The sequence below is a fragment of the Electrona antarctica genome, assembly GCF_951216825.1.
Source record: "Electrona antarctica genome assembly, chromosome: 8".
Lineage (NCBI taxonomy): Eukaryota > Metazoa > Chordata > Actinopteri > Myctophiformes > Myctophidae > Electrona > Electrona antarctica.
The window spans coordinates 14,809,732-14,837,214 of NC_136789.1; the positions used below are offsets into that span (position 1 = coordinate 14,809,732).

Sequence of the window (27,483 nt, forward strand, 5' to 3'; positions counted from 1 at the left end):
CAGCTTAAATTAAGCGATTAACGAAGTGGAGTTCAGCGGTCTCTTGATGTCAGACAGTGGCTTGTTGTGTTGTCTCTCCAGGCTTTGAAACTGGTCCTTGCAGTAAAACGCGTTGGCTGCGAAAGTTTCATCATGGTCATATCAACTCGAAAAAGATAGTTGTGCTGTGTGTTAATTTTGCATTCTGCAGTATCTCTAAAGAAGAGATCTGTGGGTAGGCAATAGTGGGCACATCATGCAATATTCAACAGTGGTTTAATTCATCCTGGGCTGGCTGACTGTTGCAGTATAGGCTAATCTAATGTATACCAATGGCTTTGTCGATATGGCTCTGTCTGTGTTTGCCCGCGCATCATCTTGACGTACACTAAATCTCGGGGCGTCTTTGCGCAAAGTTGATTAAGTAGTAGTTCTTAATCCACACAGACCGTGTTCGGGTCAGGGGAGTTAAGCCGTATATTCCCCGAGCAGGCAAGAGGGCTTTGTGATTCATTGGAATTGAACATTTACGCATGCAGCAGGGCAGGCAGCCGCCTTTTCTGTTTCTGTTCCATCACTAGAAATGCAAACCAGCCATAAGCTGAGTCGTGCAAGTGCCCAAGACGCACGTAAACGCGTATGTAAATTACGATCTAATACTGAGAGCAGAGAAAATCGGAACCAATCTTGTGTGTGTGTGTGTGTGTGTGTGTGTGTGTGTGTGTGTGCGTGTGTGTGTGTGTGTGTGTGTGTGTGCGTGCGTGCGTGCGCGCGCGCGCGCACCAAGAGCTTATGGCTCTCAGCTTTCAAAATACATAGTGCAAACAGACAATGCAAAACTTGTTTTATAGGCTATTATTTACCAAATTTAAACATGCAATTTCTCTCAATGTACCACATTGTAATGATACAACGTGAGTGTGACATCAATCACTGAACATATCTAGCCTAGGCTATATGATATTACCAGCGGCCCTGCAGAGTGCAAAAGGCTCACTGGCAAAGTAGTGCTGCTGCAGTGGCCTATGACAAGTAGACTAATGGGCAAAAGATCACACAGCGTTAATGAACATCATCAAGCTGTTCCAGTGATAGCGTACAGACAATATTGTGATCAATGGTAGGTTTAAATTATACATTAACATGATTTGCCATCCAATGATTATTTTTAGGCTTTCCCAGAATCAGAAACACTTTGTTAGAGTAAATGTAGCCCACAGGGGTGTGTCTTGGTAATAAAGAATCACAGAGCTACAGAGCCGACACACTTAGTTCAAGGACAGAATACAGAAGCACCTCTAGGGAGCTGTCAAAATTTGCAATTTCTCAAGAGTTTGCAATACAATTGCAATTTATAATATGTCTCTAAACACATAATAACTGAACGACAATGACAAAACATCCACTCAGATTGAACGGTGGTTATGAATTGACAGTTTATGAGAATAATAAATGTACTCTATACCCACAGGCAAACCATAGAGATTGAGCTTTTTTGGGCATTCACTGTGGCAGCATTTTGTGAAATCAGTCACTGGAAGTTCATTTATTTTCTTCGAACTGGAACAAGTTGGCAGATGCTGACTATGGTCACCTTTTATCTCATTGTTCGTGTGGAGAAGTTGACAGCAGCTGTACTTTTTTGCAACATTTAATGGCATTTCTTGCCTATAGCTGCAAAGTCATTATCGCTAACTCAGTTTGGCATAATGGAGTGTGGTTGTGGACATCGCTGTAATTGGGACAGGAAAAAACAACGTGTACACCTACTGTGTCTTTGTTTAATTTAGTAATGTGGGTCAAATACTTGTTTGTTTTTGTATCGGCCTAATCAGTACTATTTCAAATTTAGATTATGCAGTACAGTAATATAGGTGAATATGAAAACTGTGGATAAATCAAATATATATACTATTTTTGCTCACATAAACCTGTGACTGTGCTGTCAGTATTTGGCCAAAGTAGACATTTCCAGGTGGTTGCACACTGGACACGTTTTTCGGAAAACCGATGGAAAAATGCAGCTAAAAATCAGAAAAACGCAGCAGTGTGCAGGGACCTTCACTGTAGGTTAAAATAGGTTTAAAACATGTCATAGAATTTGACTGACCTCCTCTTTGACTCTAGTTAAATTAAAGTCATAAGTCAGCCTGGAAGAGAAAGGGTTGCTCCAAATATGAATTGTCATGTCAGGTTGTCTTCTCACTATATTAATCTTCTGGAGTTGATGTACCGGTCACATTTGGAGCTGCAGCTGCCAGCGATCGATAATCTTTTATTCTTTCAATTAATACAATAACCAAGAATCGCTTAAAAATAAATAACTATATATATATATATATATATATATATATATATATATATACAATATTGGTTTTGTATCAACAAATCGATTAACAATTAAGACCTATGATATAATCAGTTGCACAATGGTGTTGTGCAAATCTATTAACATTGGCTAATGGGAGGACTGGCTGACCGGTTGGTGGACAGACGGACAATGTTGTCATGCTCATGTCAACTGTAAACATAAACATATAAAGAGTTCCCAATGCAGCTACGCCCAAATATGGAGTGTGTTGTCTAACCTCATCATGGCATCAGGCAGAAACAAATCATATATGGAGCGCAGCGACATACTGTCATGGGCGCAAAGTGGCCCGAACCCCAGATGCAATGCATGAACATGTGGATCTATTTTATTTTCCCATTTTTTTTCATCTGTAAATGGGGATTGATTATTGATTATTAATCAAATGTTAGATTTTTTTTAAATCAGTTAAATCGATTATTTGTATTAACTGTTGCACCCCTAGCATCAATGTGTCTGTGTACACACAGACAAATGTGTCTGTGGCAAGTTCTCATAAAATAGCACAGACTATACTGATAAGATCCAATTAATGAAATAAAAAAAGTGGAATAGACATGGACCATGCCACACTGACGCTTGTATACAGACAGTATGTACAGTGGCTGACCTGCCACTTTCCACATTTTCTTTAAAATAAGTAGGATACTCTTAAATAATGTAGATATACTATGGTTTTAAAATGTTTAGCACATTGGAATAGACACTATGGTCTGTGTTTCCCGATTTCTCTGCGTTTCTGGTAACATTATTCGCTCGTTTTGTATGCCCATGGCAAAAAAAAATACATTTTGATGAAAATGTCCATCACAAGCCTGCATGGTGATGACCCCTGACCCCTAGTCATATTGTACTTGCAAGTTTAGATCTTCAGTAGAGGTCCTCTCAGTACGAGGGGTCAAACATCAAGCCCTCAGGTAAATAGTGTCCTTGTCCTGTGTGTGAGGCCAACCTGCTGCTGTAATATTGAACATTTACTATAGGGCAGTCTGCAGGCCGGCATCTTGTAGCTGGTAAGAAATCACTAGCCTAATGTATTTGACAACAATGTGTGTGCACCATAACCATCTTGTTTATGGCATCCTTTTCCCTTATAATTTATTTGTACAACCAATTCACATGTACTGTAGTTCTCTTGTTGCGGTGGTTCTTTAGGGAGGGTGACAGCTAGAGGAGCATATCCTCTCCCATAATAGTGAAGTCTGCAGTTGCTTCTTTTCACATGTCAATGAAGAGTTTTACTGGGAGGAACGCCCCCCCCCCCCCCCCCCCCCCCAGACCAGTTATTGCAGTGACAGAGATCACCCTCCCCACCTAGATTCCCACCCTCAAACACGGCCGATTGTTTTCGTTGGAGGGCCCAGCCAAGTCTATCGGCCTCTCTTCACTAAACAATTGGTAACAAGCGCATAATGAGGCCTGTTCTGCAACACTGGAATGTGTGGTGAAGTGTCTATAGCTGAAGAGAATAGACAGGAAGAAGAGTGAAAACAGGATGGAAAAAAAGAAAGATGCTAGATGTGATGGAAGGCACACGAGGGCAGATACAGTATAGGTGCTTACAGAGAGTATAGGCTAGTTGCAGACTGCCTTCATTATTTTGGCTATACCATTTCAAACCCAGGAGATAATTATTAGATGTTTTAATTAACATTGTTAGTATGAGTCATAATTATCTCAAGACAATGTTAATATGTATGACTCAAACTTGTTTTATCGATCTAAATCATGTAAGGGATTGAAGACTCAGTACATCTTCCCCGATTTAAATGCTGTGCATTTACCACAACAAGCTTCAGTTTTTCGGGAATGACGAGCCTCCTCGATTAAGGCACTTAATGCCCTGAAATTAACCTGTAAGGCAGTGCTACATCCCAGGCTGTGTGTGTACTGCCCCCGTCTGCTCCACAACAATAATGTAAAGGACTAGAACGAACCTCTAGAGCCACGCCACGCCTACGTGGCACTGCATGTCTACCCGTTCAGCACAAAACTACTTTATTATTTTTCACATTCACTTGTTTTGGAACATGTTGTGATGGCGCCAGGCATACAGCTTCACAGTTCATTTAAAGTAATGGCTCCCAAAATTACGTTAGAGCCCTGTGCTGTTCCACCATAAAAGTGCATATGTTCATGAATCAAAACACAGGAAAAAATAAAACCCCAAATCAATATACATTGTGTACATGAGCCCTTGGAAAAGACACTGTTCAGAACCACGGCACAAAATGGCGCCAGGCATAGACAGTTTCACTTTCATCCAAACTGTTTTTTACATCACTTGAAACATGACTTCACAAACGGACATATAGCAAAAAAAATCACACCCGTGTGAACTGAGTGGTGTAAGGTCTTATATAGCTTGTCTGACGTAATGAAATCATGTCTGATGTAATGACATCACACCCGGGTGAACAGGGTGAACATAGCAACCATGCTCATTTTTTCTGCACAGACTTTACAAAGCCAGTTGTAGGAGTGGTTTACACCACTCAAAAATATACCGGCTAGGGTTGTCCTGATCAGATCGGGTGATCGGAAATCGTTGCCGAACATGTGATTTTCAAATCATCACGGGGCATGGGGCTTGTTTAGGAAACGAACTAATCCAAAGTGTCACTGCATCATTACTGCTCTTCCACACTTTGACAATAGCACCCAGAGTCCAGAGCATAGTTAGTGTCACAGTGGATTTACTGTACAAATGCACTAGAGTTGGCGGGTAATCGTCTCTATTTTCAGATTGTCGCATAATGGTAAAACGTCGGTCTAAACATAAACTTGCTTCAGAGTTATGTCTCTCTCCAGTCCCCAAGCTCTTGCTGTTCCTGTTCATAGCCAGCACCTCACCAATATAGATGTGCATTTCCACTTTCTTCTATACTACTGTAAGTGACCACCCTGCCGAGGCTGCTCCGGAAACATTTGCATATGTGTATGTTCTATGTGATAATTTACAGTATGTAGACAGGCATGAAGCACAGTGAGCGGCGTGATATGTGGGGCATGTTGACAGAATGATGCTTGGACAGAAAGACTGGAGATGACCGTACAGTACACAGGACAGATAGGCAAGGCAAGGCAAGGCAATTTTATTTATATAGCACCTTTCATACACGAGGCAATTCAAAGTGCTTTACAGAAATAAAAAAATACAGAACAAGATGTACAGCTAGGAATAATAATAACCAGTAAGACGCCCTGAGGGCGAGAGGTGGCCTCGCCCTAAAACAACAGAGATTCTTAATACTGCACAGTTGAGAAGCATGAGTTAAACTATTAATCTGGTGTCAGTGAGGTCAGATGTAGAGTTGCTGGCCGACTCCATATATTCAGATCTAGTATGTCAAACCAGGGTTTGATGAGGTCAGTGTCGGGATCTTCATATATGGAGATCCAGGTGATGATAGTCGGCTCCACATATGGAGATCCATGTGTTGTACCAACTTGGTTAATTTGCGAGTGTGACTCACCCAGTGTGGCAACCACACTGGTTATCATGAGACTGATGTGTCACGATATGGCGATTGACATTGGCTTAATATTGATGACATCAGGGCACTCCATATATGGGCATTCCCAGCCGATGCCCTAATACATAACAATGTTATGCCCATATATGGATTTTTTTAATTAACGTTTTCAGGCCTGAAACAACAGAGCTTCTTAATACGGCACAGTTGAGAAGCACAAGTTAAACTATGGTGTCAGTGAGGTCAGATGTAGATTTGCTGGCTCCATATATGTAGGTGATGGTCCAGTCTTCTCCATGTATGGCTATCCAGGGTTTGATGAGGTCAGTGTTGTGTTCTTCATATACAGTATGGAGATCCAGGTGATGATAGTCAGCTCCACATATGGAGGGTGGGGGGTGGCGGAAGTTCCAGACCCACAGGAGCGCACCCAGGGTGCCGGCCCGATTCCGGCGAGCCGCCCCGCGTCCGAAACGGTTGAGAAATGACAGAGTTACCGTGTGGGGGTCCCTCTACTGTACTGTACTGTCACTGTACTGACCCACAGGAATGCACCCAGGGTGCCGGCCCGATTCTGGTGAGCCGCCCCGCGTCCGAAACGGTTGAGAAATGACAGAGTTACCGTGTGGGGGTCCCTCTACTGTGCCCTCTACTGTACGGTACTGTACTGTACTGTACTGGCACACATGAAATCACCATACAGTTAATATGTGCGTGTGTGTTTGTTTGTGTGTTAGGTTGCGCACAGGTGGTGAAAAACAACCATGCTGTTTTCGTGCTCAGACGCACCCAGCCAGCCAGCCAGCCAGCCAGCTACAGTACTCAGCCAGCCAGCCACACACATAGCTCCGTAAGGGAGTGGTTGCACCACTCAAAAAGTGTACATACTTGAAAGCCCTTCAACACCGTCGAGAGATGCTGGAGTAGTCGAAGAACAGGATTCTTATGGTCTTGCCCTGGACGTCCAGATGGGTATAGGGCCTTAGGCTCTGTTTAGCAGGTAGATGATGGCCATGATCATGGAGGTGGTGGAGAGCCTAAAACATGAAAAAAAGGAACAGAATAAGATTGGTAAAGATAAAAAGAAACAGAAGCAGGAGTAGCACCATATATTTCCATATACAAAAATCAGACCCGTCTGAAGTGAGTGGTACAAAAAAGTGGTAAGCTTGTATTCTGTGAATTTGTATGTTGTTTGCACATTTGGGGAAATGTTTCGCCTTTGATGACATGCCCAAAACATGGAGGCCAGGTTGATACTAGTACTAGTAATGAGGCCCTCCGTTGGCAGGGAACGATATTTCCCTCCTGCCGTTCCTTCACACTTCAGGCCCGTCCTTCTCCCCCTTTTCTCACCCCCATCCCAGAGCTCCCTCTTTTCTCTCTTTCTCTGTGGCTCGGAGACAGCGTTGGCAAAGTGTTGCCAGGATGCAGCAGATACACTTGCAGGGTTTTTTTGGCCAAGGGCCTTTCAGACCTGTTTATTATGCCCCATGTCCTTTCCCTAGCGATCCTACCTCAGCCAAAGTTGAGAAGTGTAGCTGGTGAAATCCAAAATGTCCAGCAACAGCTGTTGTTGGATGGCCAACGGAGGGCAGGGACGAATAGGGTGGTAGTTTGTGAGGCATGGTGGGCTTGTTGCATATACCGTCTTCTTTCAAAGATATTTGGATCATTGTTGATGAGTTTAGTGTTCCTTTTCTTATCGCAGGGTTACAGATACCCTGCGATACCCAGTCTTAAGGCAGGGCGTCCATTTGGCACTGTCCACATTGTGTCCCTGAATAGACACACAGAGAGCAGGCAGATAGATGTTAGATAAGGTAGAATAGACAATTTCTACTTTGTCTCACACACACGCACGCATGCATGCACAAACACACACAGTCACAATGTCAAGTGCAATAAAGGTATAGCATGTAAATTGGGTGAGGAGATTTGAGAACGGGTGTCTGAGCTTAAAACTTCAGTATGTGTCCATATTCCTGCCCAGGAAGTGTTATTTCCCCCATTCCGGTTAAGATTCAGTGTTGTCCCGTGGCACAATATGTTATTAAATGAATTAGATGCAGATAATGAGCATGAATAATTGACATTGGTCACTACACATTATGTGAAATTGCCACTTGCCCATTTCATGAAAATGAGCAAGGCTCATTTGTTTATTCTGTGAATAAATAATTCAATAGAATTGTCTCCTTCATCCATGCAGTGCCACTGCATGCCAGTGCATGGATGAAGGAGTCAATTCTATTTAATTATTTAGGGATATATTATAGGGATGGAGCTCGATAACCGATACACGAAAAACCTGATAACAAGCTTATTGAGTACCCGTTATCAATAAGCTTTGGGCTTATCAAGCCTGTTATTGAGCATAGTGTTATTGAGCATAGCCCATGATGTCATGTTAAAACAATCAAGACAAGAGGCGATCAAGAAATAAATGTAATCATCCATGCTGGCACAAACATGTCGGTCTAAAATTACACTTTTAAAGTGACGGTATACATATTAACCAGTTAACCGTTTCTTTAATATTATGTTATTGGTAAAAGCTTAATTGCCTTAAGTTCCATCTGTTAGAAAAGTACTGTATTTGAAGGCCCTAGTAAAAGATACTGGTTCTGTTCAGAATTCATGGTCGTCTCCCGTCTTTCCACAAAATAATAGAACATGCTCGGGGGGGGGGGGGCAAACTCCGTCTTTTAAAGTGAACACGTATGCTGGTACTGGGAACTGGGGTTTATGCTAACAGCTAGCAGTAGAGATAGAGTTAAGTGTCAGAGCGAAAATAGGAGGAGGCCTATTGTTGGGAATCCGGTCAAATGGTCCAAATGGTTAAATATGATTTTGTTTGGAAATATATTGAATAAAGTCCTGAGATTGAGGTTTACTTTACAGTCACTTCGAATGAAGTCCTTAGATTGAGGTTTGCTTTACAACCACTTCCTGGATATCAAATGCAGCAAAGTCATTATGTCACAACAATAGATTCAATCAGACAGAATTACAGGGTTAGCCAACAGAAGGGGGTTTCTTCCCCTGTAGTGTTTGCCAAGTCCCAGGGAAATGGTCATGTGGCTCGCTGGTAACGCTGCCTATTGCAAGGAGAAACTGATTAATAAGCAACACAGATAGTGACTTCAGACCGCAGCCATTCACCAGGTTGTTGTGTCTGAGGAATGCTGCCTCCTCGACAATGCCAGAGCTTGCACTCTGCAACAATCATTTGTAAGCAGTGATTGTAACAAAGCAATGTTAGAAATACTGGTCTATCGCGTATGCATGTCCGTTGGGATGAGGGAATGTCAAAGGCTGTTCAATAGAACGGGCATGACGTTTTCAAAATACTGCTGCAGTTTTGACTATGACACACAATCTAATTAAAAGTGTAGAAGTACCAAACTGAAATAATTTGCTGGGAGGATTAGATACTGAGTTGCTTGGAATTTCAAAGTATGCTCTCCTGGAGTAGGTACATGAATTATAAATCGCTATGGTGTTTGGACATTTGAAGCATTTAACATCTAGATATTCTTTGTATATTCTCTTTATTCATAATTACATAATTACACACAATCATAATGCAAATATTGAATAAACAAGGGATTGCACAGAAGAAAGGCCAAGAGTCAGAAGGCGTATGCAGGCATTGACCTCTCTAACAAATCATTAAACAGAATGCATTAATACATAAAGCTGCAATCCATACACAAGACACAGCAAGCATATATATAATAATATTCTAACAAAACAAACCCTAGCAAAACAAATATATGAAGGATTAATACAGGGAGCGTGGGAGTGTGTGTGGGCACATATGCTTGGATGGAATATGCATGAGACTGAGTTGTAGTTTTTAGACTATTAGAGTGAATCCCAACTAAACCAATGTACTTTTTGTCTTGCACATTCAGCTGTCTTCTTGCACTGCCTATTAAAGGATGCCAGTGTTTTTTTGTTCTGCACATTTGGTTCTACCAACGTAATCCATGTATTGGTTAAATTAAAAAAAGAATACGTTTAATACTGTAGCTAAATAGACAAAGTGCTGCAATAAGGCAAACATACTGTACTTCCGTCATCACTACTGGGCTTATTCAAAAGCATTGAACAAAGACATCAGGTTGGTTTTTGGCACTTGTTGCATTTCATTTTTATAGGTTATTGACGTCTCTCCCCGGGCTGCGTGTACAGCTGAGTGGAGGGATGCAGAGTGGTTCAGACTAGTCGGAGTATAGAAGAGTAGATTTCCTCAGAGAAATATTTGGAAACACTATTCAGCTCTGTGACAAGTCATACTGTCAGACTTCCCCCACTCAAGATGTGGAACATTACCTATTTCTTGTGTACAGTCACGAACTGTCCTTTAACTAACTCACGGTTTGACTCTTATTTTATCTTCAAGAAGTTATATGAAATATGTATTTTTTTTGTTATGTCAGAACCTAGAACATTTATCAGAAAGAAAATTGTAGATCCACAATTTTTGCAAATAAAAAAAATCAGACCTGTCTGAATTGAGTGGTGCAAACCGTGCAACAGCGCCCCTTTTTGGTACCCTAAACATACATACATAGGGACACCAACAACAGGGACGGACAAAGATGGGCATTGGAGTGGCTGCACCCTATGGTTGCACCACTCAAAAATAAATAGCGGACAAGAAAATTCATATAACGTCACTTAATAATAATAATAATAATAATAAAACTTTATTTGTATAGCACCTTTCATGACATGAAATGCAGCTCAAAGTGCTTTACACAGCAATGGAGAAAGAAAAAACAAAAGCAAGGCATAACATTAAAAATCACACCCGTGTGAACTGAGTGGTGTAAGGTCTTATATAGACTGATCAGCTGTGGTCTGACGTAATGTCTGACGTAATGAAATCACACCCGTGTGAACTGGGTGACCATAGCAACCATGCTCATTTTTTTTGGTACGGACAGACACGTAAACTAACAAAGCCAGTTGTAGGAGTTGTTTACACCACTCAAAAACTAGAAAAAGTGCCCCTCAGGGCACAGGTCTCCACCAGGGCAGGTCAGGTTGTGGCCTCCTGGTGGCGCTATAATAGGCCAATGTGAAAAGGGTGCCATTTCTTCATACGCCTTTGATGGCAATTGGATGATTTGAGGCATTTTGTTCCAAAAATGTGTTTTGCAAAAATCAACCTGTTGGTGGCGCTATAACAGGCCAATGTGAAAAGGGTGGGATATATTCCTCAGCCTAGTAAGAAAATGTGTGAAAGATTTCACGTAAATTGCACGCTGCGTTCATGATTTGAGGCTTTTGTTCAAAACGGGGCAATCTTGCAAACTGTGAAAGCCAATTATAGCCAATTAGGATGGAATATGAAATATCGGACTGATCCGACTTGCGCACATGACCATAGAGATACTGTGTAACGATTTTTGGACAGAATCTGGAGGAGTAATATCAAAAAATGTGTTTTACAAAAGTCGGCCTCCTGGTGGCGCTATAAAAGGCAGATGCGGAAAATGCAGGTCAAAGGTTTGTCCTTGGCCTCTAGGGAGTGTGCATGCAACGTTTCACGCAGATGGGTGCAGTTTTAGGTAAAACATGTGAAAAGCTGCCTCATGGTGGCGCTATAACAGGCCGTTCTGGAAAATGTGGGGCAGAGGTTCATCGTTGGCATCCAGGGAGTGTGTGTGCAAAGTTTGGCATCGACCGGGTTAACGGTGCCGGAGATTAGCTGGTAACAGACGGACGGAAGGACGGACACACACACACACGGACGGAGTGCAAAACATACTCTCTCCCCATGCCTTCGGCCTGGTGGAGACAATAATAGCAGTAATGCAATACAGTGAGGACATGAATAACAAAAAAATGAAAAGATCAATTAAAAGCAAGAGTGTAGAAGTGGGTCTTGAGCTGTGCTTTAAAAATGTCTACAGAGGCTGCCTGTCGAAGGTACAGTGGGAGTTTGTTCCACGCCGTCGGCCCGTAGAAGCAAAAAGCTGCTTCCCCGTATTTTTTAGCAGCAGGCCAGCAGTGGAAGACCTTAGGGGGCGGTTTGGGACATATTTAGGCAGGCAGTCATGTAGGTATGAAGGTCCGAGACCATTGAGAGCTTTATAAACAAGTAAAAGAATTTTAAAATCAATCCTAAAAACAACCGGAAGCCAGTACATGTAGATGGACAGGCATGGATTGAGAATGCACTCAGTGTTGATCTGAAATTAGATTCATCTTGGGAAAATAATGCATAAACTAGAAAAAGTGCCCTTCTGGGCACAGGTCTCCACCAGGAGGATAGGACTGTGTGAGATGTTTGGCAAAATGTTTAGGATTAATATAAACATGTTTTTGAGGCATTTTTTTCCAAAAATGTGTTTTGCAAAAATCAACCTGTTGATGGCGCTATAACAGGCCAATGTGAAAAGGGTGGGATATATTCCTCAGCCTAGTAAGAAAATGTGTGAAAGATTTCACGTAAATTGCATGCTGCGTTCATGATTTGAGGCTTTTGTTCAAAACGGGGCAATCTTGCAAACTGTGAAAGCTAATTATAGGCAATTAGGATGGAATATGAAATATCGGACAGATCCGACTTGAGCACATGACCATAGAGATAGTGTGTAACGATTTGTGAATCTGGAGGAGTAATATCAAAAAATGTGTTTTACAAAAGTCGGCCTCCTGGTGGCGCTATAAAAGGCAGATGCGGAAAATGCAGGTCAACGGTTTGTCCTTGGCCTCTAGGGAGTGTGCATGCAACGTTTCACGCAGATCGGTGCAGTTTTAGGTAAACATTGTGAAAAGCTGCCTCATGGTGGCGCTATAACAGGCCGTTCTGGAAAATGTGGGGCAGAGGTTCATCGTTGGCATCCAGGGAGTGTGTGTGCAAAGTTTGGCATCGACCGGGTTAACGGTGCCGGAGATTAGCTGGTAACAGACGGACGGAAGGACACACACACGGACACACACACGGACGGAGTGCAAAACATACTCTCTCCCCATGCCTTCGGCCTGGTGGAGACAATAAAAGAGTTTAGGTTCAATAGTTCAAACACTAGGGGGTGGCAATTACCACCCCCTGAGACTCCAAATGACGCCTCTGTCAACTATTACAGAAATCTATAATATATTATATCCTGGATTTCAGTAGTGGCGGGTGATAAACTTGGCATTCTCAATTACTTTTCTTTTTGTTTTCATTACATTAGGGTAGGATGGGATGGGATGAAGTATTTGATAGCATTTGACAACAGATATCTGGCTGCGTACTGATGATGATGGTAAAACATTATAATGAGAAGTGTACGACGTACAGCTGAAGAAATGTGGTGAATGCAAGCAGAGGTCATGGGAGAGAAAAATGGAACAGGAACAACCATGCTCAGCATGGAAGCAGCCAAGCAGCTGCCATGAACACAGTGAAAGATGGTGTTTGTGTTTCAATTGTCTGCTTGTACAAACAGAACTGAGGTCACTGGGTTTCAGTGAATTTCATAAGGGACTGATTTTTTTCATTTCTTTACCCCCAGCTTGATTTACTCATGGTATGTTGATTTAGCATAGTTTGCCTGTTTTCAGAAATACCTGACTTCATTCATTACGGTTGCAGATATTCACACTTGGGGACTGAATCGGAACATCAGTAGTTGGCAATTTTGATAGAAGTTAGAGCTATTTTGTAGAGTGTGGAGGGAGTATTACACACACAATTGTTTTTTAAAATAATATAGAAGAGTAGGGAGACTAGGGAAATCAGAGCAGAGGTATCAGGACATGCAACACAGATCTGCAGCCGTAATCAAAACATGGACGCTATGGTTATGTCACGTGGTCAACTCTACGTATTGTATGGTCACGTGTCATGACACATTATAAAATGCTAAATGGTACATTTATATAGCGCCTTTATCCAAGGTGCTTTACATAGATTGTACATTACATTAACCCATTCACACACACATTCATACACCGATGGCGGCGGAAACCATGCAAGGCACCAACCAGCACATCAGGAGCAATTAGGGGTTCAGAGTACTTGTACTTGTTGGCCAGTTTGTGACACAACTCTGCTGAGATTTTGGAATAAATGCCTTTATGGTTATCTTTTTCATTTCCATTTACAGATATTGTGATATATCGTTGATGAAATCTCTTGCAATATATTGAATATCGCAATATATCAAATATCCTATTTTATATTATTATCGAGGGCCTAATTTTATACCCACAGATATCAGATTGTGAGGTACCCATATCCTCCCACCCCTAATGTGTATGTCTGTTTGACAGCTCAATAGTTAAAGCTGTTCCCTGCATTGGTTGCCTATACATTCTAGAATAGATTTTAAAATTATTTTACTTGTTTTTAAAACATTAAACGGAAATGCATCTGCCTATTTCTCAGAAATGCTTCCTAAGTATGTGCCCGGCAGACCCCTTAGATCCTCTAGTGCTGGTCTCCTAGAGATTCCAGAGACCCCTAAAATAAACAAATATGCCCCTGTGCTGTGGAACAGCCTGCCGAGGGATCTACGGTTCTCTGAATCTGTGGACATTTTTAAACACAATCTTAAGACACACCTTTTACTTAGATCATTGCATTGCTTTAGTTGCTCCTTTGGTTTTTGAGTGGTGTAAACCACTCCTACGACTGGCTTTGTTAGTTTACGTGTCTGTCTGTCTGTCTGTCTGTCTGTTCGTACCAAAAAATGAGCATGGTCACCCAGTTCACACGGGTGTGATTTCATTACGTCGGACATTACGTCAGACCACAGCTGATCAGTCTATATAAGACCTTACACCAATCACACGGGTGTGATTATTACTATTACTATGTAGTTGATGCTTTCTTGTTGTAATTTGCTCTTTCTGTGAAGCACTTTGAACTAGTGCTGCCAGAATTGGCCAAAAATGACATTCGAATATTCCTTTTAAAACACCACATGGATTCGAACGAATTTCGAATGTATATGATTTAATATGAATATGATATGAATATCGCAGCCTAATATGCTGTAAAACGTTCTCTTTCTTTATCTATATGGTCCGGTCCTGTATGGGACGCGGTTGGTGCTGAGAAATGCGCTCTCTTGAGTCTTGTGAGATCAAATTAATGATTCATAATTATCTTAATAGCCCAATTTTTGTATATATTTTGTATATGTTTTAGTTTACGTGGCACAGTCTCGCCAGAACTCACACATTAATTTTTTTTATTTGAATCTTAATTTAACATTTTCGATTATTCTTTTATTTTTTACATTCGAATATTCATTCGAATATGGAATATTCGTTGGCAGCACTACTTTGAACAACACTCATTGTCTGAAATGTGCTATCTAAATAACGATTGATTGATTGTTTGATTCTTATGTTTATCTTGAATGAACAGTGTGACAAATCACCTCAATGATGCAACACAAGACAGAGAGGTTCATGAAGCCGAGGCCCACGTCTCCCCGATTGTAATGAGTAATAATAATAATGGCAGGAGTGTCACCACCTACTGGTATTAATGAAAGATCTTTCATTAAGAGGGGCAGAGCCGTGTTTGTGGGATGCCGACTGCATAATATATGGTATGTTCGTCAGGTGCCATGTGATATAGCACCTGACGAAGCCGTCGTGCAGGGAAAAAATGAAATTAAGTTTTAAGTCTTGTCCATCGCCATTGGAGTGTGCGATCCCTTCCTGAGAGAAGCAGTGGGATGTTTGCAGTCTTTTACACATACATACATACATACATACATACTGTATGGACAAACACTCCCCAGGGCTCTGATATCTCCTGTCCATGTTCTTCCTCATCGGTTCTGTTTCAACCCCTATATTGCATCATAGAAGTGCTTAAGGGGGTGGTTAAAGTTACACAGGCTCTATCGATCTGTTATCATTAAAGTCATCAATCACAGGGCCACTGGAATGACGCTGATAACCCCGGCAGGCTCAGGCCTGCCATGTCAGGGTTTAATAATTTACGCTTTCATATCGCAATAACATTGGCTTGCACTGAAAAGGCTCCATCTCCTGTGATTGTAAACCAACTAAATTGCAGAGGGCAGCCTATATATTATGACAATTAAATCATGTAAACATAACCAACAGAGTTATGAGCTGCACAGCTTTTGCAACTCGTCTGTCCAGACTGACCTGCCATAGGTGGTTGAATAAAGAGTTAAAACATTACTGACGTCTATATTCTTAATGAACGTTCCTGCTCAAGAGGCTCAACTATTTCCTATTAACACACTCACAGATTGCAAGCACAAAGGCCTTAGCCAGGGGGCTTCCAGCACAATCAATGATAGCACTAATTGAAATATTATCTCTTTTGCTGCACACAAATGCCCCGGCAAGCCCCCAATAATTACAGCAAGATTATTACTCAGACCATGTACTTGCTAACTAACTCCGCCATCTGCTCCAAAGCCATGATGAAACTATAATGATGAAGTGGGCTGGGTCCCAATTATAAGACACCTTCTCACAGTAAATGAGGTTGCAGAGACTGACTCGCTTCTTTATCTCAGTATCGATCTCATCCTGACAGGTGATGCCATGTCTGCTTGGTTTAGGTGTGTAGCAGCCTATACACTACACACATAGCATTTACCAATATATATTGTATACGGTGAGTGGAGAGAATGAATCACTCAAACGTTGGAGAATGTATATATTCACCCAGCGAAGTGCAACCAATGCACTCCACAGTAAAACAATTAAAACGAAAGGAAAATTAGAGAGAGGAGGAACATTCGCATTTTAATGTGAAGAAACAATACATTAAAAATTATAATGAATTAAAACAGCAATGCAGAAGGTGGGCAAAAGCGATGCTTAAATTGTGTGTCTTGAGATTTCTTCAGATTAAACCCACAGATACTCCGGTAGCTGTTTTTTCCAAAGGTTAGGACGGTTAGGACGATAATAGCCAAAAGCTGCCTCTTCATGCCTTTTTGTTCTAGCCTTTGGAACAGTTAAAAGACCAGTGTCAGCATCTTAAAAAAGCATCTCAGATAAATATGCAGGAGCATTGCCATTTTAGTGATTTAAAACCCAATGGAAAAGACTCTTAACCCTTAGAAGATGAAAGACGCCAATTGGCGTCTTCATCAGAATTCCGTAAATGATCAATGACGCCAATTGGCGTCTTCGCCGTTTTTGATTAATCTAAACATATTAATATGCTCCGAAGCGCTGTTTAAATTCCTGAGCTTATATTCCAACTACATTACCCAGAAAACCCGTGTCACGTGACACACGTGTACGTGTTGCCATTGGAAGCTGGTCCCACCCCCTGTAAACAGTGGGGGCAGAGGGAGTCTTCATAGTTTTCATTGTTTTGCCTGTTTACCCGTCTCGCCCGAGCGATTTTCTAGCAGAAAAAGTTGAAAGCAGTACTATTTATTTGAGCGAGTTTTGTGGTAGTAGTATTGATCCATACGCGTCCCAGTCGCCTTCTCCAGGCGGAGTAGCCCTGGTCCAGTGCTTACAGCGAGACTCGCTGCTCCCTCCCTCCTTTTTTCATTGTCTCCCCATCGTCGTCCGATGAGCTATACCGGGAAACCATTGAAGAAGACGATCAACCCGGAATGTTTTGAGGTAATCTTATTGTAGATCCTTCTATAGTGATCAGAAATCATAAGATGATCGCTACAAATAGATGCTTGGATAATTACTACTACTAGTCAGATCATGACGCCAGAATGACTCACCACGATGGCCCCCAGCCATTAGCCAGCACCAAAGGTGCTGGCTAATGGTGTCGATCGGTTGGTCGGTGCAGTACAAATGTATCGTAGCAGGCATGCACGCATGGCAGTACAAGTATTTTATATTGTAGCGTGCCTTATAGGCGATCTGATCTTTAGAGTAATGTTCGCTCCTTTTATTTACTGTCTACAAAGACGGAGAACAAACATGCATCGTTTACTGAAGCAACGCGTGGTTGTTGATGACCTTGCTACAAGGATCGGAGGGGGGACGGGGAGTGAAGCTAACAGTAGCGTATTATATAAGATCTGTATGACGTTTCATTGACGTCTGAGCTTGCATGATAATCGCATTCATTGAATATTGTATACTATCATGATTGTACATTGTTTAGTGTATCTCCGTGTGATGATGATGATGATGACGATGATGTCAGATAGCCTACGTCCCCCCCCCCCCCCAACTGGCTATTGGCCGGGCTGACTACAGCTAAATGTTTATTTTTATATATTTAGAACTGGCATCAGATGAGGAGGAGGAGGAGGATGATGATGATGATGAAGACGAAGAGTCAAGACTGCGATGGAGTTCTCCGACACTGAACCGGATGCATTCATTCATTTCAGTTGTTGTTTTTTTTAAATTTAGCCTACACACACACACACACCGTCAAGAACAACTGGAATGCAGTGGTTTGGGGACACTGGGGAGTTTGGGGACAACTGTTTTGTATGTAGGCCTATTTATTTTCTGTAATATTTATTATAATTGTATTATGTTAGTAGTCATAAAAAATAAAAGACGCTTTTACAATGAGTTAGACCTGTCATGGCTATTTTGTTCACTATTCTGAGGTTTATGGTTTGACTAAGCGAGTTTCAACTGTGATTTACTCTGTAACGGTAGATGGTAAGAACCCAATTTTTTGTTATAATACAGTATACATTCAAGTCTATATTTTGATACATATCATGGGCACAAAGTCATATCAAAACAATGTCCTTGGATGTGTTTTTTTATCAAAACTGTTTCTTCACAACAGGTTTTTGAGATACATGCATGAATAGACAAGGTACTGGTAAGACTATGTAAACATGGTATATATCAAAATGTGCGTTAGAATGTCTAATTTTACCCCAAAAAAGAATTGAGTTTATATGATGTTCCATTTCAGAGCTAGGGGGACTTTTAGCTGGATAGGTCAGATTGATCATGACTGACCATGCTATTTATAGATGGCAAAATATCTACAGTGGTACATGTGAGAAACTTTTTATTTTATTTCAATTGAACTAGACAACTCACCCTTTAAAATGAGATATTGCATGGCTATGTACGCCCAGCAGAAAAACAGTTATTTAGAAAATAAAACTTCAACCGGGCATAACTTTTTTTGTTGTCCTAGAAACACTACCCAGTGTAAATGCAGGCTCTTTTAAATGGCTTCCAACACAAAAACTAAACATTTTATCAACTCAGTTCATTTTTTTCCTGGAAGCAGACAAGCCAAGCTTTCTCTGAAGGTCTTAAGTTGTCACACATTCACAACAGAGAATTTTCAATAAATCATTCAAAAACGCCATTCTGCCATAGAGAAGTCTAAAAACTATATAGAAATCCATGAAACTCTCAAAGAGTTAAAGTCGATTCCAAAAAGAACAACTGCACCTACCGTATGTGCACACTTATTGGAATAGGAGCTTTTGGCAAATGAAGATATGTAGAAGGATGACAGCAGCAGATATAGTACAGGCAGGCAGACCATAGAATTCTCACATCGTGGGAAAGTCACCGGTGAAATGGAAAAAGAAACCAAAAAGAAAGAATTGAAAACATTAGTTATAGCTATTTTATATTAGTAACCTGCTTAATCTGTTGATAATGAAGCAGTGTAAATGGTAAATGGTGCATTTATATAGCGCCTTTATCCAAGGCGCTTTACATAGATTGTGCATTACATTCACCCATTCACACACACATTCATACACCGATGGCGGCGGAAGCCATGCAAGGTACCAACCAGCACATCGGGAGCAATTTGGGGTTCAGTGTCTTGCCCAAGGACACTTCGACATGTAGACAGGAGGAGCCGGGATTCGAACCACCGACCCATGGATCATTGGATGACCTGCTCTACCTCTTGAGCCACAGTCTGTAGCATTCTGGCCTCTTAGTCTTAACTGTTAACTACTTGAAAACGTTTCTTTCTTCATCATTGGTTTATTTACGGGACAGTGCACATTAATGAACATTTTAATCAATTCACATGATTGCATGTAAATGACATATTTAGCTAGAAGCTCATTTCCATCCGTAGTGCCACATGCAAATACACCAGAGTCAGTGGCGCCGTCGGGACATAAAAAGTGCGGGGACAATATTCGAGATAGAGTTGAGACTAGAGAGCAACTGCAGTTACTGCAGTTTCAATGGTATCTCAAAACAGCCTATAAAAATAAATTGTATCGGCCTAAACGGAAGGAATGTGCTCCAATATTGTTCTGCTGGTGAAATGGAGTATATAGAGAGAATGGTCATTGTGGCGAGAGGCAAGAATGCAGCGGCAGCCAATACACAACTACGATTGCGCAACAAAATGGGACCGGTGCTAGAGAGACCACCAGCGCCAGTCGGGAAAAATAAATAAATTGACCAGTCATTCCCTAATAGTGCGGGGACATTCAGACCCAAATGACTCCCTCTCCGATGCCTATGACCATAGTGACAACATGACAAATAGAGAAAAACAACATAACACATTAAAATCACACCTGTGTGAACTGAGCGGTGCAACTGTACTTTTATCGTGATAGTTCCTGTTTCTTTCTGTTTATCTATATATTCTGTTTATGCCTGGTGGGCATGGCCATGGCATCACTGATTTCCACAGGTAGGCCTAATTCAGTACATTTGGATATGTTTTCCGTCTGTAGTCCATATTACACAACTCCTACTGATTATTAACCCAGTCTGTGTTTGTTCACGCTTGTGCGTGTGGGCATGCATGTGCGACAGGCATGCGTGACTATGTGTGTTGTTGTGGCTCTTTTGTTGGTTCCAAACATTTCCACATTGCCAACAAACCCACTGATGCACCCAGAGACTTTGGATGTACGCAGATCAAATAAACAGATTGTCCACAGGTTCAATGTCATTTTTGGTTGCATTTACTTTCCTTTCAAAGTGCAGTGATACATTACAAACAGGCACATTCTCTCTTCCTTATGGCATGATCTCTGTGCTGTGCTGTCTTTCTCTCTCTCTCTCTGTCTGTCTGGTAAAAACTGGTTTGTCCACCAGGTGCATGCCGCTCCCCAATCACCCAGGACTACATATGCTCTCCATCAATCAATTAGGCCTGGGGAGGCGTGCCCTTGGTGTCCAAACAGTGATTCAAATACATAATAACCCATCAAACCAATACCCAATATGCCAAATAATAACTACAACAATTGTGATAATAATAATAATAAATAGACATACAAAACAGTGAGGATGGCTTCTACATGTGTGCTTAAACATGGTTGTGCCAGCGAGCAAGCAGGCCGTCTATTATCTCAATGGAGACCAAGTTCAAATCCGAGGTAGAAGAGGAAAGTTACATAGTGCTGCTTTAATATGATAAAAAGCTGTTTACCTAACTCGTTTAGGTGAATCATGCCGCGATTCATTCTCATTTCTTGAGATTCAAGAGGCGTAAGACAAACTTTGCTGAATTGAATGTACTGTCATCCATAAAGCATGCTTGTAATAATGAACACTGTGGAAAAGACAGTTTTATTGTCAAGGATAGTGCTTTTAAAATGCACGGAACCTTTGGCTGAGATTTTTATGTTCTTCCTTGTGAAAATTATGTTGGCATCAATGGTATTATATATAGGCTAGATGTGTTCTGTGCATTGTTGAAAGCAGAGTGCTTATGAACACTTGGCATTTCTGTGTGACTGTTGATTTCTAGACTTCATTCACATCTAACCTCGTGTCACCAGGCTTTCCACCTTAAGCCTGGTCTGTAGCCAATTTGTAAATTGCCATGTGATCCGGTCTAGACCGGATGGTAAAATAAAATAAAAAACCATCTTATTCCCGTTTCTGGCTTTTTCGACATCGCTTTGTTTTGATCCCCTTGTTTGTTTTAGTCTCGCCAGTCGCTACGAATTGTAATAAAATATGGCTTTTATTGGCTACGATGCCTGATGACTACAAATCAGTGACTACAACATTACGTAGTAAGTTACCATCCGCTCCCGACCGGATCATAAACCTGAAAAGGAAAGCTTCCCAGGCTAATTCACATCCAAAGCCTCTACAAAGCTATTTGCATTACTCAGATGTGTCCATGCTCATTACATTTCATGGAAGCTTATGGAAGCCCCCATATAATTAATGCTTAACGCTTGAGTGGCAATCTTAATAGTCTTTTAAATGGTCAATACAGAAATGAATGTTTCTCATTAATCACAATTTCATTGCTATGATTTCTCCAAAGTCGTTTTCTTAGCTTGGGTATAAGACATCATTCATTTAGGCCAAAAAGCCTTTGTCCCAAATTGAGAAATCGCTTTTTTCCTTCCCATAATAATGTGACAATTGTTTGGCAATCACAATTATAAAACACATTGTTTTATACAAAAACATTAGCTCAGTTTTAGTATGAAGATTTGTTTTAATCATCCAGACATTCTAAATGAGCCAAAACATTGCAAATGAGGAGAGCAATTAAATTTTTGATTGAACTTTTCCAGATACTTTCTGATTCTGCTTTGTTCTAAAAGCTCCACATTCAATAAAGAGTCAGAGATGCATGTGTGAAATGGTCATTATTCCATAACACCAGACATGGAAATAAAGAACAAATGACAACTCGAACTGGGTAGAAGGACAATTAAAAGTCCCCTCCCTTTTCTATTGTCTCATTTTATGTGATTGGCCATCCACATGCGAATTAGAAAATATATGTAGTCAGTCAGCCACTTCTTGTAGAAATATTCATGCATGCAACGGTTGTCCACCCATTCTGGTCCTGCCTGCACGTTTGGCAAACCAAGGTGACCTGGCATGGCCAAAGGACCTTTGACAGGAAATGCTGTTCTCTTGCCAACTACACTGCCCTTGCAAAATGTGTTTATGCTGTTCCTGTCATCATTCCTAACAACAAAATGTCATTGAAACAACTGCTCTCACCCGGAAAGTGTTTCAGTCATACAGTACTTACGCTGATTCAACATTATGGACAATTCCTCCCATGGAATGTTAAAGATTCTGGAAACATATACACTATACTGTAACGTATGTTGTTTTGCAGGCAGCTTTGCCCTGACTTTGTTCATCGGGGAACCATGAGCCCCTGAGTTAAGACCCCTCACGATTGCACACGGTGGTGCAAACACTTATTATCTACAAATTAGAAGAGGTATAAAATAAATGCAAATCAAATTACATCATGCGAGAAAGATTTAGTGAGTCACTCTGGGAAGAGATTACTGTGGACAAAACAAAAAGATGAGTAGACCGCTGGTTCTCAATGTGGATGATTGAGGGCGTTCCAGTGGTCTGTCTTTTACAGTGTAGAGATTTAATACATGTGTAAAATGCTCTTCATCAGACTGGACTTTGGACAAAGAGTAGACCTATTCATATATAGGCCATATTGGTGTAATGAAACCACATTGCTTGGCAGCAGACTTTTGTGTTTTTGTCTTATGTACTTATGTACTATGTCAGGCACAGTGTTGTTTTTAATCTTAGATGCGCATAAGCATTACTGTTGACTACAGCAGGACAGATACCGTATTTTTGGGTCCTAGCCAACTTATTACCAATGTTTCAAACACATTTTTGTTTTGTTTCAAAAAGACCAAGATCAATTTGAAAGACTTAGATATTTAACTGATAAAACAAAAAAAACACTTTGATTTATTTAACGACTTAATCTGTATTCAAAATGTTTCATATCCGCAACTAATAGATCTATTTTTGGCCTGTGACACCGTTGTATGACAAAGTATAAATTGTGCTTAATAATCAGTATGAGTTGGGTCTGTGCCATGTGACCATCAATTGTCAAATTAGACAAGACAAATTACACAAGAAGTTGACATGTCAGCTGTTATTTTCTTTTCACGCTCGCTGTATCCATAATTCATAATATTAACATAACCTGGATGCATATACTGTATGCAGCTGCACCTTTATAATATCTTTTAGGTTAAGGCAGGCAACGCATATTTTCATGTGAAACTAGTGTAGTTAATCCTATTCTGTCATTTTTGTCCTGAGGTATTTTCTTTATTTATTTGTGTCGAGGGGCTTGTCAGGGAGCCGTGTCAGGCTGTAATGATTGCAAAAACAAAAATATTGATCACAACTGGCTTATGGTGATGTGACTGATGTCTGTTACGACCCCCTTCATCTAGGCTAGGGCAAAGGATTGTAGACATTTTTCATATCAAGACAAATTACACCTACATTTATCTGCATATCATACAGACATATTTAATGTAAATGTAAGTGAGGAATGGCAGGCGCTGAGATGATAAAATCATTGTGATATATAGCACAACTTAATTGCTCAGCTTCGTTCAACTTGTTTTGGTATGAAAGAACCAACAATTTACATCAACAAAGTGTGTGTTGCTTTCATTGAAGATTGGCATGACAACGTTTCTAGTCCTTTCAGGATCCAGGGCTCGTCTTAATATTTGTGTTTTCTGTGTATTCATCTCTGTCAAGTATGTATGTGGGGCATCACACACCCCATGATATGATAACTTATGTTATTATCTTTTAACCGTGATACAATGTTTACAAAAATCAGACCCAGGCCAGTCTGGTGCATCTCAGAGGCAGGGCAGGTTACAGGAGACAGCAACTCAGACAGTTTAAGCCCTTATTTTATTATCAGGGTGCAAGTAAAAAAGCGACAACATTTCGATGTATCAGTCACATCTTTGTCACGTCACACACATTGCTGCGTGTAGGAGTGGTTAACACCACTCAAAAACTCATCTTTTCACCATGATCATGTAAGATAACTGAATTTATATATATATATATATATATATGCCCCGAGCTGAATTAAAACAGGTGCACTGTTTAGAAAGGCCAATTTGCTCGTCCACATATGACGTAAATTCTCCATTCATTGTCAATGGCATAATGTTTGTGTTAGGACAAAATAGACGATTTGTTCAGACACATGACATTAATTCTCCTTTCATTGTCAAAGGCAAATGTGACACGAGTTAAGGACAAAAAGCTGTATATAGGAGAGGCCCCTCAAAAATAGTTTACTGTTAGATTTTGTTTCATCTGTGTCTTTGTTTCTGGCTGATTACAGAGCAGTTTATTTGCTGAAGGGTTCTGTTCATTCCTCAGTGTTTGGCAGTAGAGGTCGTTGTGGCTCCTTTTCATGGGTTCATGGAGGAAGGTGGAGGCGCAGGGTTGGACAATAGTCTTTTATTAACTGTTGCAGTAAATGCAGATTTGCACAGGCTGTCCATTTTGGAGAGATTTCCTACACCTTGATTGTGATGTCATAGTATGACATCATCACTATGACATCACCATGACGGCAGAGATCCACATAGAAGCCATGCGTCTCTCTGTCCATCTCTGAGCAGCTCATCTCAGACAGCACTGGACTGATCACTGCGAAACCTTGCACATGTGTACACTCCCAGCAGACTCTAGAAGAACCTCAGTCCCAATATATATATTTATTTATTTAATCTGCCTCATGAGGACGTTAAGGCCTATTCACCTTTTGGTCTACGCACTCACAGAATCCTGGCCTTTTTATTATGATTCAGATACCTTTACAGTATTTGCCATTGTGTATACACACACAGGAATTTGTTTTGTGTGCATTCAATTCTTTTTTCACAAAAAACACAAAGACCAACAGACGCAAAACGTGCAAGGAAAATAAATATAGTTCATAGTGCATCAATGTTACTTGTGTCAAAGTGCCGGTGTCACTAGGGGGCAGGGGTGGAAGGGAAGTCAGAGTCATTGAGCAGCCTGGCAGCTGAGGGGGAAAAAACGTTGTCTTTGGTGGGCTTTAGTAGCCTTCGGCAGCCGCAACCTTATCCCGGAAGGGAGCAGAGCATGGCCAGGGTGGCCTCCTTACTTGCTCTCCTCAGCGCCCTGGAATCGTGCAGGGACTTGATGGAAAAACATGAGAGCGTGTTTTACGGCGAGCATTCCGGATACTGTACCATGCAGCCCATTGTACTGTATGTGCTGTGCCTGTGTAGCCCACTGTATAGTGCTGTGTAGCCCACTGTATAGTGCTGTGAATCCCACTGTATGCGCATGACTAGCCTTGGAAACAGATTGGTATCCAGCTCCAAAACTTTCAATCTGTCCACTTATTTTCTAGCTCACTGGTTCTCAAAGTCGGAGGTCCTTAAGGACTGCCACCCCAATAGCAGCTTTTCAGTGCCTTCTGCCAGCTCTATTCATATTTTTAATTCATCATTTTAATGCCAATAGAAAATTCCGTGATATAGACACTATATCTCATTTTCACGGGGCAATCATATAGTATTAGACACCCAGTCCTGATGGTGGCGGTAACTTCACCATTATGCAGATTTTGACCGAATAGAGCGAATCTGGCGTCGTCATTTCCGGTTAAACGGAACATCAACATCCGCTATCTTTCTGCACTGTGTTACACAGTCATCTGTCCCCGATGCTATGCGATCATCGTTTATTATTATTATATTTTTATAATTTTTATCCTACGATTTTGTAACCCATTTTTCATGCTCTACACACCCTCCACCAGCCTAGTCCCCATATGGGGGACATGGGGAGAGCAACGGACTTGAACTCATGCTTCCTTCATGCCTGAGTGTCCAAGTTGCTCCTTTACACCTGACAGGGGGGAGTTTCCCTGGTTGGACGTAGCGCGTGGAAGGAACACGTTATTCCAACCAGTTCCTTTCCCCTCCATCAGGCGCCCCGGCTGGCCAGGGGGAGGTAGTTTAGAGACCAGGATTACTGCATGTTACTGTGCCACCGTGCCCCTCCATCGTTTATTTTTATATCCAAGTCAAATTAAGCTCTAATCAAGCCCCTAATGTCTCATTTTACGCAGCTATGCACATAAAGACAGCGCGCGTGTGTGCGCGACCTTGCATGCGAGGATTTCGGACGGTTTGAGGTAGAGGACATTGGCCGTTAGCCAAACATGCTAAAAGTTGCTACATTATTTAAAACAAAGCCCCTGATTATAGGGAATAAAACAATTCCGTCAACGGTAGGTTTGGATTAATTAATTCAATCCGTCAATTCCGTCAACGGTAGTTCAAGGGATAAGGGGGTTCCAGGAGGTTCCCAGCAAAAATGAGGGAACTGAAATTCACTTTTATTACACTCTGCTAGAAGTTAGCCCAGTGAAGGAATGCATAAGAATGACTATTCAGATGTTAGTGTTCAGATCTACCTACCTAACAGTATAGACAGACACAATAGATAGAATTCTGTGCTAAATGCAACAAAATCAGACCCGTCTGAAGTGAGTGGTACGGTACTGTACTGTACTCCTTCCTCGTGTGTGTGTGTGTGTGTGTGTGTGTGTGTGTGTGTGTGTGTGTGTGTGTGTGTGTGTGTGTGTGTGTGTGTGTGTGTGTGTGTGTGTGTGTGTGTGTGTGTGTGTGTGTGTGTGTGTGTGTGTGTGTGTGTGTGTGTGTGTGTGTGTGTGTGTGTGTGTGTGTTGCAGCTACGTACACATAGACACATAGCTCCACATTAGGAATGGATAGCACCACTCAAAAACCTTTGAGGGCCTTTGTCATAAAACAGATTTGGGGGTTCTTGACATAAAAAACCTTATGCTGACTGACTGAAAGAGTGAGTGTAATGAGAGACTTGATTGTTTATCTCTGTTTTATTGTCTACACCAGGCCGAAGGCATGGGGAGAGTATGTTTTGCACTGCGTC

At 41.2% G+C, this 27,483-nt stretch overlaps 1 protein-coding gene across 2 annotated transcripts in view; it reads left to right on the top strand.

Moving 5' to 3' along the window:
• Positions 1 to 27,483, top strand: part of ntm (neurotrimin) — a 555,361-nt gene that overhangs the window by 70,881 nt on the left and 456,997 nt on the right. The gene's annotated exons all lie outside the window — the stretch shown is intronic.